At 44.7% G+C, this 14,510-nt stretch overlaps 1 protein-coding gene across 1 annotated transcript in view; it reads left to right on the top strand.

Annotated features, from left to right (window-relative positions):
- TRPM8 (transient receptor potential cation channel subfamily M member 8) overlaps positions 1 to 14,510 on the top strand; it is a 2,182,726-nt gene that overhangs the window by 1,173,755 nt on the left and 994,461 nt on the right. The gene's annotated exons all lie outside the window — the stretch shown is intronic.

Raw genomic sequence — 14,510 nt, 5'->3', positions numbered from 1 at the left:
GCTGTTTTCTACATTTAACGTTATCCCTTTCACTTTCATACAGGTCTTTCCACTTGTCAGTTTGTAACCGTATGTTTTAGGACCAGCTGATACATACTCTGTTATATGTTCATTTGCAGGTATCTTCTCACTGGTGAGCTCCCCTAAATAATCGCCCAGAGGGGGGTTCCAGTCACCTTCGCGGCTCACAAATATCACAGAATCTGTATCGTGGTACAGACAACGTTCTTGTAGATTGTCTAGAAGTTTGTACAACTCTAAACGCGCATAGGCTGTTGTAAAACAGGCTATGAAAACATTAGTGTTACCGGGCAAAGTAGTGCGGTCTTTTGAGTGCTTCCAAGACACGCAGGCTGTTTCATCATCGATAAAGTCACACGATGAAACCTCAAATTCAGGGGAAAACAGATATTTAAAGAGATCATCAGGCTCTCTGACAATGCTAACGGTAGGCAGGTTTGTCCTTTGACCAAATTTCCCCCACAGAGAATTTAAGAAAAGTTTTGCTATTTGGCGTTTAGCAGGGTTTAACTGAATATGGTCTCCCCGCAAAAGTACACCTTCTTTTCTATAGAAATCAGAGATGTACATGTTTTGTTTTTCTGTATCATTGCACCACCGGGGGTAGTCAGAAGCCTCTTGTTTTTGACGGAGGTGTATTTTGATGTATTCAGAAAAGAGACTGTCAGATTTTTGCTCGAAATGCCAGATTTCATAGATTTCAACAACCACATAACCTTTTGCAATGGCAACATCCATCTCCACCGTGCACCAAGTCCCCACGAAAGCTCTCTCCTCATCCGTATGGGCACACGTTTCTGGTTGCCGTGCGTCGGCACACGTACGGCACAAAGGAAACATAAGTTTACCCCCCACCCTGACAGGTAACACCGGGAAAAAGAGCTTTCTTGGAGGATATACTTTTGCTTTTATAAAACCAAAGTAATTTGTGGGTGGACCAAAGTTGTCATAAATGATTTGCGGTTGGCCTGTTGGATATTCCTTTGTTTTATTGACAAATGGGTATAGGCTGGTAAAATCGTAATAGTGTATTTTTTCCCCAGGTTTTGTTTTATAGTATAGAGAAACAGCATTTGTTCTACCCCCAAAAAGGGCATCTCGTGGGGCCAAGGGTTGCGGTAATGCAGCGCTAGCCAGGAAGTCTGCACAGCCCCTATCATTTTCTTTGACCATCCGCTTCCACTCATGCTCCCACAGACTTACGACCTTGAAGCCCAGGCTTTCCAGGTAGGCTGTCTTTAGCTGCTTTTTGTAATAAAGAGAGCCATAGGTCGTGGCTGCTACAGGATTCTGGTCTTTATCATTATAACAGACCGGACAGCCGTGATAAAAGCAACTATTAAATTCAAAAGCTGTTTCTACCCCATCAATGACAGCGTAACCGTCAAGAAAATAAGACCCCACCTTTCTTTCACCCCCGTTCAGAGCATGCATGATCTGTATATTTTGTGCAGCCTCTTGATACAGCAACCATTGAATAGAGGGGGATGAATATCTCTTTTTGTGTCTGTGATAGTTATCCGGGGGGATGAGCGCCACGGTCTTGGGTTCTAAAAACATAAATCTGAACATGGCCATACATACAGAGGCTAGGGTTATATATTGGAAAGGGTCTAAACAATTCATTAGAATTTCTGAAGTACCCTCACGTTCTACAACCACATCTTTCTGTGTCATTTTCATGATTTCTGCTCTGTAGAGAACACATGCCTGTCGCAAAATAGCAACATCCTGTTGACAGTAATAAGCCAACTCTTTTTGCAAATCAAACGTCTTGTGCTGGTTGTCCTTGTACCATTTTAAAAATTCCTCTTTTTCTTCAGGCATCATGTTTCACACCATAATGCTCCTTATCCAGCATACACCCCACATAGTTTTGATTTTCCTGAGTATTAAAAAAATGCGGGAAATAACCCTTACAGCCTGGAAAACCTAAGGCCTTTGGAAATTTGCTAAGTTTCATAGGTAGGAAATTTAGAGAGTCTATGAAACGAATAGCTAAAGGTTCTACTGTGATTTGTAAAAGCTTACCACCTTGAACCAACAGATCTGTGTCCATCTTTTCCTTTAACAGTTGGCTAAGAACAAAATACCCGTCATAGCCTTTGGCATTATGGGCTATGAAGGTATAGTCTTTAAATTTTTTGTCACAAAAAACCTGTATAAAAGCAAAAATACACTCTAGACCCTTGAATTCCCATTTTCTTGTTTCGTACAAGTCCTCGGCATATATGTAATTAGGAATGTGCCAGCCTGTTTCCTGCATACATTCGCAATCGTAAATAATATACTTTTCAGATGTTTTGAGTTTATCGATGGGTGTCATAAAACATAAGTGTATGTCATCACCGCTTAAGGGTTCACGGCATAGCTTACACATCCTACCCTTACATTTATGTTTTTCGTTCACATAGGACTCACATTTCAGACACAGTGTTTTAGATAAACACTACACTTCTTTTTTCTGCGCCAGCTGCGTATGTCTATCTAAACAGTCTTTAGAGCGACAACACATCTTGCAGTTAGGACACCTCTGCTGTATACCGTCATTGTTCAAACATGTCTGTGTCGAACAAAGACGGCACCATAATGTACAGGAGTGGTCGTGACTATAGGGCTTCTGGCAAAAAGTACAGAAATTACGCTCCCCATAGAATTTTTTGACATCGGTTATGCCGTAGAAATGATCGTCATGTAGCAATAAGAAAACCGTTTTTGGATAAATGGGCTGGTCTGATGTTTTAAAGCAACACCACGAGTTTGTATAAAACACAACTCTTATTAAATATATCTTTAAATGTTCTTTAAATTAAAGTATCTTTAAATGTTGTTCTATGGTTGCTACATCATCGAGCATGACTTTTTTATGTACCGACCACCCCAAATCATTATGTAGCTTTTCAGCACCTATTAACAGTTCAGCATCTGTGAGTTTTACGGGGGATATAAGGGCTGTAAGGCTACCGGCAAAACACAGGTTATTGCCTGTGTTATTCAAATCTATTAAATACATCCTTTTTTTCTGCAAAATCTGGCTAAACAGTATAGATTTTAACACCCTACGACCCCCACCACCCTTGTTTCTTATTACAAGTACAACAACACGGAATAAATCACAGACCTGTATTTCTCTGTGACTTTGAAGGAGTTTAGCAACCTGGTCTAAGAAATCATCAGCATCTAGCGATTCGGGATTTAATTTACCAGAAAACAAGGAGTTGTGAAAAAGTGGCGAATGTAGGTGCACTTGTACGTAGTCACCGGGCGATACTCTGCTGCTAACATCGTCCAGGATATGTTGGATGCCTTGGCGTATAGCATTTTGAGCATCACTTAATGATGTTATCCTGTCTAAATTAATGAAACGAAATTCTTCTGAATAAAGCACACCATGAAACTTGTCCAGTTTACGATCCCATCTTTTCACAAATTGGACATAGTTGATTGGTTCTGAATCTTCAGAAGGACCTAATGCACCCTTATTTGAACCATCCTCTGACACTTTGCTGCTATCAGAATAATTATCAACTTCATAACATTCTCCTTCTTCTGTGCTGTCCGGCTGTGCTTCTGTGCTGTTAAACTTTTCTGTCGGCTTCACGGTGTCTGCTTGTGACTTTCTAACATTTTCCCGATCTACAATTTATAACATAGCATAACCGTTAATACTTTTTCCCCATCAACCATTATAAAAGTAATGACATTTTCTTTTACACGAGTCTCCTTACAAAATCAGAATACTTACTATTTCGTTTATCTTTTGGTTTCCTGTAAGCAGCTTTGGACTCTGGTTCCCCGTGTAAGAAGCTTTTACTATGCGATCTTTTCCTGTTATACTTTTCCGTCAGGTTCATGGTATCTGCTTGCGACTTTCTAACATTTTCCCGATCTACAATTTATAACATAGCATAACCGTTAATACTTTTTCCCCACCCTTGAGGATCTGACTGTCTAATATTTTCTTGATCAACCATTATAAAAGTAATGACATTTTCTTTTAACCCTAGTCTCCTTACAAAACCAGGATACCTACTATTTTGTTTATCTTTTGGCTTCCGGTAAGGAGCCGGTTGTTGGTTAGAACTTGTCGATGTAGAAGGTGTCGGCTCTCCAGCCGTTTCTTGGTCTAATCATAACGAAAAAGAATGTTTTGTAGATGCTGTTTTTAAAAACCAACATATGTGCCATATAATACATTTGTCACTTACTGTTTAATATCTGTTGTCTTTTTCTGGTAAGAGATAGTTTATTTCTACCATCAGATCCCCGTTCCTGTTTTTAAATGCAATGATAGATTCAGAGAAAGAAAAAACGATATCCCTAAAACCAAAAATAAAAGCCCCTTTTCTACTCACCATGTTAGCAGTTGATGTATCCGGGGCCCGGCGTAGCACCCACAAAAACCAGAATGCTTGCTGGTCTTCTCATAGTTTATTTTATACACTTACAACCCCCTCTATAGAGGTTATCCATTCACAAAGGCTTTATTGTATGTCTAAGACCTCTGATAGAGTTTGTTTGTCTTGGTTAGTCAATTTAGATACCAAAATGACCCCTACGTGTCTAGAACCTAGTTCCTTATAACCTGTCACACCTTCTATTGTTTTAGTTTGGGTTGATAATACATTTCTAAAACACACCACACATTTTATAATTTTTAAGAAAATCTTTATTTTACAACAATAAAATGTTTAAACTTTTATACAAACAAACATACCATTACACATTGTATTTCCCACAATCCCGAGAATAAAAAACAAAACATGTTTTAAAAAGCATTTCTTTTGAAGAATGATTTATACTCGGTGTCACGGATTAAATCATTTACAATCTCTACATATGTACCATCTCTCATGACATTGACCAATCTGTTGAGTAGCCGTGACCCATTTATAGAGGTTTTAATATCTCTGATTAAATCAATGATTATATTAATGCTTTCATTACAAAGCATCAATATTTTCATTTTATAGCCTACAAATGTGACTACATTTACCACACGTCCTAGGCATAGCATGTCACAAGTTTTTTTGAGTTTCTGCTGTATTTCCTTATGTCCCCATATCAAGCAATCGTGGTGTTTTTGCCCCCCAGCACGTATTAAGCAGGCTCCACAATCTTCATTCTTCACGCCTTGCAGACATTTATTTAAAATGCAGTATACAACGACCTTTATAACTGATTTAAGTTCTGTTGGTGTTTTGGAAAGGCCTATGCCGGTCCACAGTCCATAATCACAAGAATCTTCAGGTTTACGCACATTCACCGCTGGTTCTCTTTGAAACGAGCAGAAAAAACACAAACATGATAGATTTATCATCGGCATGTACACCTTGTCCACAGGTTTCTGTGATCGTGAAGATACGCCACTTCCCTACAAAAAAAACCCAAACATACAGAAATAAATTTTCCTTTTTAAAACACATGAACACATACAGCTTCATAAACCCTTCAACAACCCCTGGTAATAAAAAGTGCGTGTGTGTCTCTCTCTCTTACCGTGAAAGATCCTGGCTTTTCCAACATGTCTGTTGCTTCGGCTTCAGCAGCGGCTTCATAAAATTCAATATCTGAAGCATTATCCTCTGGTAGTTCATAGCCTACATCTTCATTTTCTGTGTCTGAATCATATAGCTTTTGAGCATCTGGAAACTCTTGTATTTCAGAATCTGTTAATTCGTGCGTATGCTCCCCGGTATCTGCCGTCACGTCAATCGGTTTTTCAGACGGTGAGTAACCCTCTTTCTCCGCATTACAGTCTTTAAGAAAGTTACGAGGCCTCTTGGTAGGCCTTTTTTCAGTTACCTGCGTGTTAAAGGGATCCATATTTTCTTTGTCTGATTCGTACAGTTTTTCGGTCTTTGGGTAACCCTCTTTTTCTACATCACGATCTTTAAGAAAGTAACTCAATCTACGAGCCTTCGTGACAGTCATTTTGTTTGATGGCTTGAGAACCTTTATTTCTGTTGCTAACAGCTGTGAGAACTTTTTATTTCTGATGTTAACAGCTGTTAAAGATCTAAGACATACGTCATTATGACAACACCAGGGGGGGGAAGGGGGGGCACTGGGACAGGTTCAGACATGTTTAAACACACCTCCACCTCTCTCCCCCTTGGCTTTATCAGGGGAGGGGTGCTGCAAGGGTCTTATCAGCTGTTACCATGACAATAGGGGAGCTGGCCCATTAACCATTAGCTCAGAATTCCTACTGAAAAGTGTGTTAAAAGCAAATGCAACTTTTTCTCGTTTGTTTCTGCCCCTACTCTGTTTTAAAAGCAGGAAAGATTTTGTGAATGCCTTTTGTTTTGTGATCTGCTCTATCTGTGAGCTCTTAAACCCTGTCTTTTAACTAAAAACTGTTAAAATAAAGACGCTTCTTTTCTGGCCACATCATTTCCGGGTGGGGGTTTTGACTAAGTCTGTTTCCCTATTTCCGCCTACGTGGTCAGAAAAGCGCATTTCCGCCGCGTCATTTACCCTATTTCCGCCTATGTCATCAGAAAAGCGCATTTCCGCCGCGTCATTAACCCTATTTCCGCCTATGTCATCAGAAAAGCGCATTTCCGGTAGGGGCAGGTACTCCCATTTCCGGTGATGTCATCAGAAAGCGTATTTCCGGGGTTAAACACGCCCCCATTTCCGGTGATGTCATCAAAAAGTGCATTTCCGGGGCGGGACATGAGGGGGGCGGGGTCATGGGCAGGGGCAGGGCTTGAGGGGTGGGGTCAGGGGTGGGGGCGGGGCTTGAGGGGTGGGGCCATGGGCGGGGCTACCACCATTCATTCCTATGGGAGGGGCGGGGCTTAGGTGACGAGGGGGTGGGGCCATGGGCGGGGCTACCACCATTCATTCCTATGGGAGGGGCGGGGCATGGGCGGAGACTAAGGCGGGGCCATGGGTGGGGGTGGGGCCATGGGCGGAGACTAAGGCGGGACAATGGGCAGGGCTTAACCCGGAAGTGAACGCTGATTGGTCAATCCTTATCTCTGACAGCTGTCAATCATTTTGACATGAGGTGTACCCATTATACTACTGACACACACACATCTATTCTAGCACCCGTTAAAGTTATTATTATAAAGATTTTGTGCATCAAAGTGCTACTAAGCTCCATTTTGACTCAAGAAATTTCTGGAAAGGATAAGGATATCAAAAGGCAAACGAAGTGCCTGGACCAGAAAACTCAGTGTTACTAGGCATACAGTAATAATAATAATAATAATAATTTATTTTCTTGTATACCACCCAACCAATATTTCTGGGCAGTTCACAACAGGAAAAATACTGAGACATTTCAGCACATGATACAGTTTCATAGAACACACTATCTACGTACAGTCTAAGATTATATGTTAAAAAGTAATACAGTTATTAAAACATACAACTACAATTATTAAAAATTAAAACATAATGTAGCAATAAGAATAGAAACATAAGACCTCATTAAAAAATATATCAAAATTAATATTCTTATTTGTCAAATAAATAGGTCTTTAATGATTTCCTAAATGTGAAATAAGAATTAGACTGAGCAATCATCGGACTTAGCCAAGAGTTATCTTCCCAGCTTGATACTCCAAAGTCCTGTCTAAGAAGGTCTTAAAATGACAGGCCTTTGGAGTAGGGAAGATGAACTTTCCAGAATTTCTAGAAAGTTTTGTTGAATATGAAAGTTTTGATAGGGAGTCAAATATGAGGGAGATAATCCAAAAAGTACCTTATAGCAAATGCATCTGAACTTAAGCACTCTGGCCCCAAAAGGCAGCCAATGTAACTTGGTAAAGAAAGGGCTAATATGATCATATTTTTTAAGATTAAAAATCAGGCAAACTGCAGCATTTTGCACCAATCAAAGTCTTGATATAATCTTTTTAGGTAACCCTAAATAAATTATATTGTAATAGTCCAGAGTTGATAATATAATAGATTGAACCAGTAACCGAAAAGATTCGCTATCAAAAAGCTTTTTAATGGTTTTAATTTCCATAATAGCGCATAACTTTTAAAATTAATAAATCTGTATGTTTCCTAAGAATTAATGTGCGGTCCAAAGTGATCCCCAGAATTTTCAAATTAGACTCTATCTCAAAATTTTGGCCTTCAGTTGGATACTTTTTTCATTAATTTTCTCATTAGGGCTTGCCAAAAAAAACTTGGTTTTTTCAGGGTTGAGCTTCAACCTAACCTGTAGCATCCATAATTCTACCTTTTCCAAAATTTTAGAAATTCGAGTGATCAATTCGTTTGAGATATTCTTACAAGGTAGCAATATAAAGATGTCATCTGCATAAATATAAAGCGTTACTTCTAAACTTTGGAGTAAATGTCCCAGGGACACTAAATAGATATTAAACAACATTGGAGATAAAGGAGAACCCTGCGGTACTCCGCATGAGTTCTTCCAAGAGGAAGAATATTTCTCATTGGAAAACACTTTATATGTTCTTTGTTCTAAGAACCCTCTAAACCAGTGGTCTCAAACTCAGACCCTTTGCAGGGCCACATTTTGGATTTGTAGGTACTTGGAGGGCCTCAGAAAAAAATAGTTATCTTATTAAAGAAATGACAATTTTGCATGAGGTAAAACTCTTTATAGTTTATAAATCTTTCTTTTTGGCTAAGTCTTAATAATAATATTGTAATTTATAGCTAAAGAGATATATGATCAAGAAACTTTTATTTTACCTTTGTTTTTGTTTTTTTTTAATTGAAATTTTATTAATAAAGAAAATGCACAAGAGAGCAAGGCAATACACATCACAAGCGAAAACAAAGGCAATCAATAATCAGGCTCTCAAGAACAAAATAAGAGAAACAATGTTGTACAATATAATACGCAAAAATACAGAATCAACAACGTCCCAAGCCCTCCCCCCACCCCACCCCCACCCCCGGTGACAAGCCCAGACTCCCACTCCAACAGTGGACAGGAAAGGTTCAAAGAGCAATAAGTAAAGAAAAAGGTACCCCGAAAGGAAAGCATAGACCAAACAGACCCACCCCCCACAGAAAATGTCCCACAGAAGTCAAGTAAGGGAGCGAAAATTCCTCCATATATGAGCAAAGCTATGGCGGAGCCCATGCTGAGCCGCTGTAAGGCGGTACAAGAGTTGCCACTGGTGCAACTTCAATTCCACCTCCTGCCATGATGGAGGTACCGGTTGCTTCCACCTAGAGGCCAAAAGCAAGCGGGCAGCAGTAAGAGCTAAAATGCAAAAGGTGGATTCTCCCCGTTCCAAGTCCAGCTCATGCCAAAACAGCAAGGCATGACGCCAGTCTGCTGGAATCCTCTGCTGCAGAATGACAGAAATATGATCAAAAATTTTGATCCAATAATCCCGCACAATCCTACAGGACCACCACATATGAAGATATGTGCCCACTTCTCCACAGCCCCTCCAACAGAGACCCCCACCCCCCCCCTCCCCATCTTGGCCAATAGCAGGGGGGTATAATACCACCGGAGCAGAACCTTAAACCCATTTTCCACAATCAAAGTAGCAATACCAGAAGAAGAGATCGCCCGCCAAATTTCCACCCACATCTCCCTTGGGATAGGGGCACCCCAATCACCCTCCCAGGACGTCACATAAGGCAATACACTCACCCCCCCAGAATTCAAACACTTGTAGATCGCCGACAGAGCTCCCTTCCGAACCACAGGGCCCAATAAAAGCTCAAATCCTGTTTTACCCCCCAGCATCTCAGTCAGGAAACCAGAGGATTGAACATAGTGAACCACTTGCAAATAAGGGAAAATATCCCTGGGCAACAACTGGTAGTGAGGCTGGAGCTCCCCAAAAGACCTCACCCTCTTCGTTTCCAAATCGCAAAATTGTCCCAAACAAACCAAACCCTGAGCCTCCCACCTCTTAAACACCCCGGCTCCCCTTCCCGGAATAAACTCAGGATTAAAGCGCAAAGGGGCATACCAAGAATATCGCCGCCCCTGTAAAAGCACACAGCACACCGCTCTCCACACCCGCATCGCTGTCCGGACGGAGGACATCCGACATCTACCCCCCCCACTCCCCGGGACCCACGGCAGATGTATTAAGGGCACATCCCCCTCCAAGCCCTGTTCAAGGTCCACCCAAAGTTTCGGGGCTTGAGTCTGCCACTCCAAGAGTGCTCGCAGCTGCGCTGCCTGGTAATACTTCAGCACATTAGGTACCGCCAACCCACCCTCGCCCTTGCCCAAATACAAGACTCGGTGACTCACTCGTGGTCTTTTTCCCGCCCAAATAAAGTGGAGAAGGCTCCGCTGTACCCCTTCCAACAGCCTCCGCGGGATCCACAAGGGTAGAGCCTGAAAGAAAAAGAGGAGGCGAGGCAGAATCATCATTTTGACTACCTCTATTCTCCCCAGCCAAGAAAAATAATAACTATCCCAGCTGACCAAGTCCAAACAAATACGACGAAACAAAGGAAGATAATTAAGATCAAACAAATTCGAACCAGGAGGCCCAAAATACACCCCCAAATACCTCAAAGAGTGTTTAACCCACCGAAAAGGAAACCGTCGCTTTAGCGCCCCCACCCGATCCGCCGACAAATTCACATTCAACACTTCCGATTTCCCAACATTGACCCGAAAATCCGACACCGCCCCGAACTCCTTCAATTCCTCTAACACTGCAGGCAAAGAGTTGTCCGGGTCCTCCACCGTAAAAAGCATATCGTCCGCAAACAAATTCACTTTGTAGTCCCCAGAAGGGGTACGGACTCCCTGAATGCGGGCGCTGGCACGGATCCGCTGTGCAAGGGTCTCCACCACCTACGCGAACAAGATGGGAGATAGGGGGCAACCCTGCGAGGTACCCCGAAATAAGGTGAAAGTAGCAGAGTACCCCCCATTCACTTTAACACAGGCCAGCGGATTAGTATATAAAATACGGATCCATTCCCTCAAGCGTGGCCCCAACCCTACAGCCTCCAAGACCTGAAACAAAAATGGCCAAGAAACCCTATCGAAAGCCTTCTCGGCATCTATAGAAAGAAACACAGTATCGTCCCCCCGGGTCCGAGCCAACTCCAACAAATCATAAACTCTCCGAACACTATCCCCAACCTTCCGTCCCACCACAAAGCCCGTCTGGTCAGGATGAATCAAACGGGGAATCCAACTCATCAGGCGATCCGCTAAGACCCGTGTAAAAATTTTTGTATCCACCCCCAACAGAGAGATTGGGCGATAAGACTCACAGCGCGTAGGGTCTTTCCCCTCCTTAGCCAACACAGTAACCCCCGCTAAGCGCATGAAAAAGGGTAATTGACCGCCCCCTTGCAAAGAATTAAGAAAAGTCACCAATGGGGGCAACAACAAATGTTGGAAGCGTTTATAATATCGCACCGTAAAACCGTCCAACCCAGGAGATTTACCCACATGCATAGAGCGCAAAGCCCCAGTCGCTTCCAGAACTGAAAGGGGTCTATCTAGGCGTTCCACATCAACCTCCGCTATCTGAGGCAAAGAGGCTGACTCGAGATAGCGCTCCCGATCAAGGGGGGTACCCTCCGCCTCAGGGGTATACAACTTACCATAATACTCTACAAAACGCGCCCGAATTGCATCTTCCCTATGAAGAAGCTCCCCGGAAGCCATCCGGAGAGCAAGATATGGTTCTGAGAACGACGCACCTTCAACCGGTGAGCGACCAAACGACTAGCCTTATTGGAGAACTCAAAGTACTTTTGCTGTAATAACTGAAGGTTGAAACGCAAGCGGTCGAGTTCAAGAGCATGCAAGTCACTACGCGCCTTCTGTAACTGGTTGCTCACAGTTACATTCCCCTCAAGTCTCCCAATTGTGGCCAACAGGGCATCCACTTCCTCCCGCTGGCGTTTCGCCGGAAGGATGCCAAAGAAATCAGTCGACCCCTGAGGGTAACTTTCAATCCTTCCCAGACAGATTCTGGGGAGGCCCCACACTCCAAATTATCCGTTAAATAATCCTGAATCCACCCTGCAATTTGATCCGCTACCGAAGGATCATCCAGCAAGCTGTCATTGAAACGCCAGTATTTCTGCCCAACCCCACCACCCGTACCAGCAAGCTGTAACCAAACAGGCGCATGATCGGACCAAGTGGTCCGCTCACTGCCCGCCCTCTCCACTCTGCGAAGGAGACCCCATTCAACAAAAATATAGTCAATCCTAGAATAGGAAGCATGTACCCGTGAAAAATAGGAATAATCTCGCACCCGAGGGTGCAACCAGCGCCACCCATCCTCCACATTAAGTTCCCGGAGCGCAGCCCGCAATAGGTTCCGATCTCGTCTACCATAGCCCCCAGCAGACCCGGAGTTATCCAAATGCGGTGTGACAGTAAGATTGAAATCCCCACCCAAAATTAAGGCCCCACCCTTAAACTGCAAAATCCTGGTTGCCAGGTCCCGAACAAAAGAGCCCTGACCCTCATTGGGAGCGTAAACATTAACCAAGGAATACAGACAGCCCTCCAACAGCACCTCCACCATAATATAGACCTGAGGGTCCCGCACCACCCGTTTAACCTCACACCTCAGGTGCTTACTAAACAGAATCCCCACCCCACCCGTCTTGGAGCGACCCGCCCGAGATGCCCAGAGTGCAGTAGGGAATCGGGGGTCACGGACCAGTTTCTCGTGAGACCGTAACAAATGTGTTTCCTGGACAAAGCATATGGAAGCCCTCAGACGGACCATCTCCCGAAATAAAGCCTTCCGTTTATGGGGAGAGTTAAGCCCCCTAACATTATAAAAGATAAACTTAATACCAGCCATAGAAAGAAAAAGAAACCCAACAGGTACCCAAGGCCCAAAAATAAAGTATAGAAAGAAGAACCCCCAAGTCAAGAACTGCCACCCCCCACAGCCCGACTCCACCCCATCCCACCCCGTACCCACCCACCACACCCTCCATCCCCCAACCCCCACAATGGGAGCAGCCAAACCTCCCATGTACAAACCCGGAAGTTAACAGTCCCCAACGCCCTTTACACAGGCCAAGACATATAGCAAACTGATCCCCATAGACAAACAGCCCACCCACCAACAACCATCCCCACCCCACAACTGCCCCCAACTCACTAAGCAAAGTCACTTTTCAAAGGAGCAACAAGCCAGGTACAACAACCAGCTATCCCCCTCCAGCCACCTGAGCCCGGATGCCTCCTAGCCCTAAGGCACATCTTTTATCCCCCCCCCCAAGGGGCATAGGCACAGGCCACTCACACAGGGAGATAATACCCACATCTAGCACAGTTCAAGTGAGTCCTGAAGAGGTAGAAGCCACTGCAGGTGGGGAGGTTCCACCACCCGGACCTCCACGGCTCCCTCGAGCACCACGCTCCACACGCTGCCATCCAGAAGGGGCAGAGGGCCTACCAGGGCTGACCCTGTCCCGTTGCTCCGGGCCCGACACCTCCGGCACCTCAATGCCCGCTTTCAACAGCAGTTCTCGTGCTTCTCGTACAGTCACAACCCTGGTATGGACTCCATTGATGGTAATAACCACACCGAAGGGATAGGTCCAACGATAGCGGAGATTGCCCCGCTGGAGAGCTTTGGTGATCTCCCGGAAGGAGCGCCGCTTCTGCAGGGTGCTAGCAGCCAGATCCTGATAAAATTCCAGGCGATGACCCTCCCAGGTCACCGTACCCAACTTCCGGGCCCTCCGCAAGGCCCGTTCCTTGATCACGAAGCTCTGCAGGCAAACCACCACATCCTTAGGCTGGTCCGAGAGCCGCGGGCCCAAAGCTCGGTGTGCCCGTTCTATCCCCGGGTCAAGGGAGTCATCCTGGAGCAGCCAGCTCAGCAGACGCAGAACCACCTCAGGAACATCCCTATATTCCGGAAGCTCTGGGAGTCCCCGCACTCGCAAATTATTCCGATGAGTGCGGTTTTCCAAATCCTCGACTTTATCTGGCAGGAGTAGGTAATCAGCGCCAGAATCCTCTATCTTGCGCTGCACACCAGTGACAGAAGCCTCACACGTGTCCAGCCGGGTCTCAACCACATCCACACGAGAGCCCACCTCAAGGAGATCCGAGCGCAGTTCCTGCACAGTCTCCCGAACCTGCACTGCTACAGCCGCAATATCAGATTTCACCTCTTGTATCCAGCGCTGCATGTCAGCCTTAGTCAACGGGTCAGCCGAGCTCACAGCCGATTCCAGGGCTGCCGGATCCGACGCATCCCCCACTGCAAGCAGGGCCCCACTGCCACCTTCATCTGGGCCCGAGCCACCACGTGCACCCCTGCCAAGGGTCTGCTCCAGTGTGCGTTGTCCGAGTTTGTCTCCAGGCAGCCGTTTCCGCGTCGCCATTGCCGGATCGCACTCCCTCACAACCGGGACCCGACGTACAAATAAACAAAGCGCGATTGCACAGCCGAAACAGGGATTTTTGCGCGGTGCTGGTGACGTCACTTCCTCCCTCTTATTTTACCTTTGTGATTATGATAAACATACCGAGGGCCTCAAAATAGTACCTGGCGGGCCGCAAG

The sequence above is a fragment of the Geotrypetes seraphini genome, chromosome 5 (assembly GCF_902459505.1).
Source record: "Geotrypetes seraphini chromosome 5, aGeoSer1.1, whole genome shotgun sequence".
NCBI classification, from domain to species: Eukaryota; Metazoa; Chordata; class Amphibia; order Gymnophiona; family Dermophiidae; genus Geotrypetes; species Geotrypetes seraphini.
Note: the sequence above shows the minus strand (reverse complement) of the source record. Positions and strands in the feature narration are given on the sequence as shown.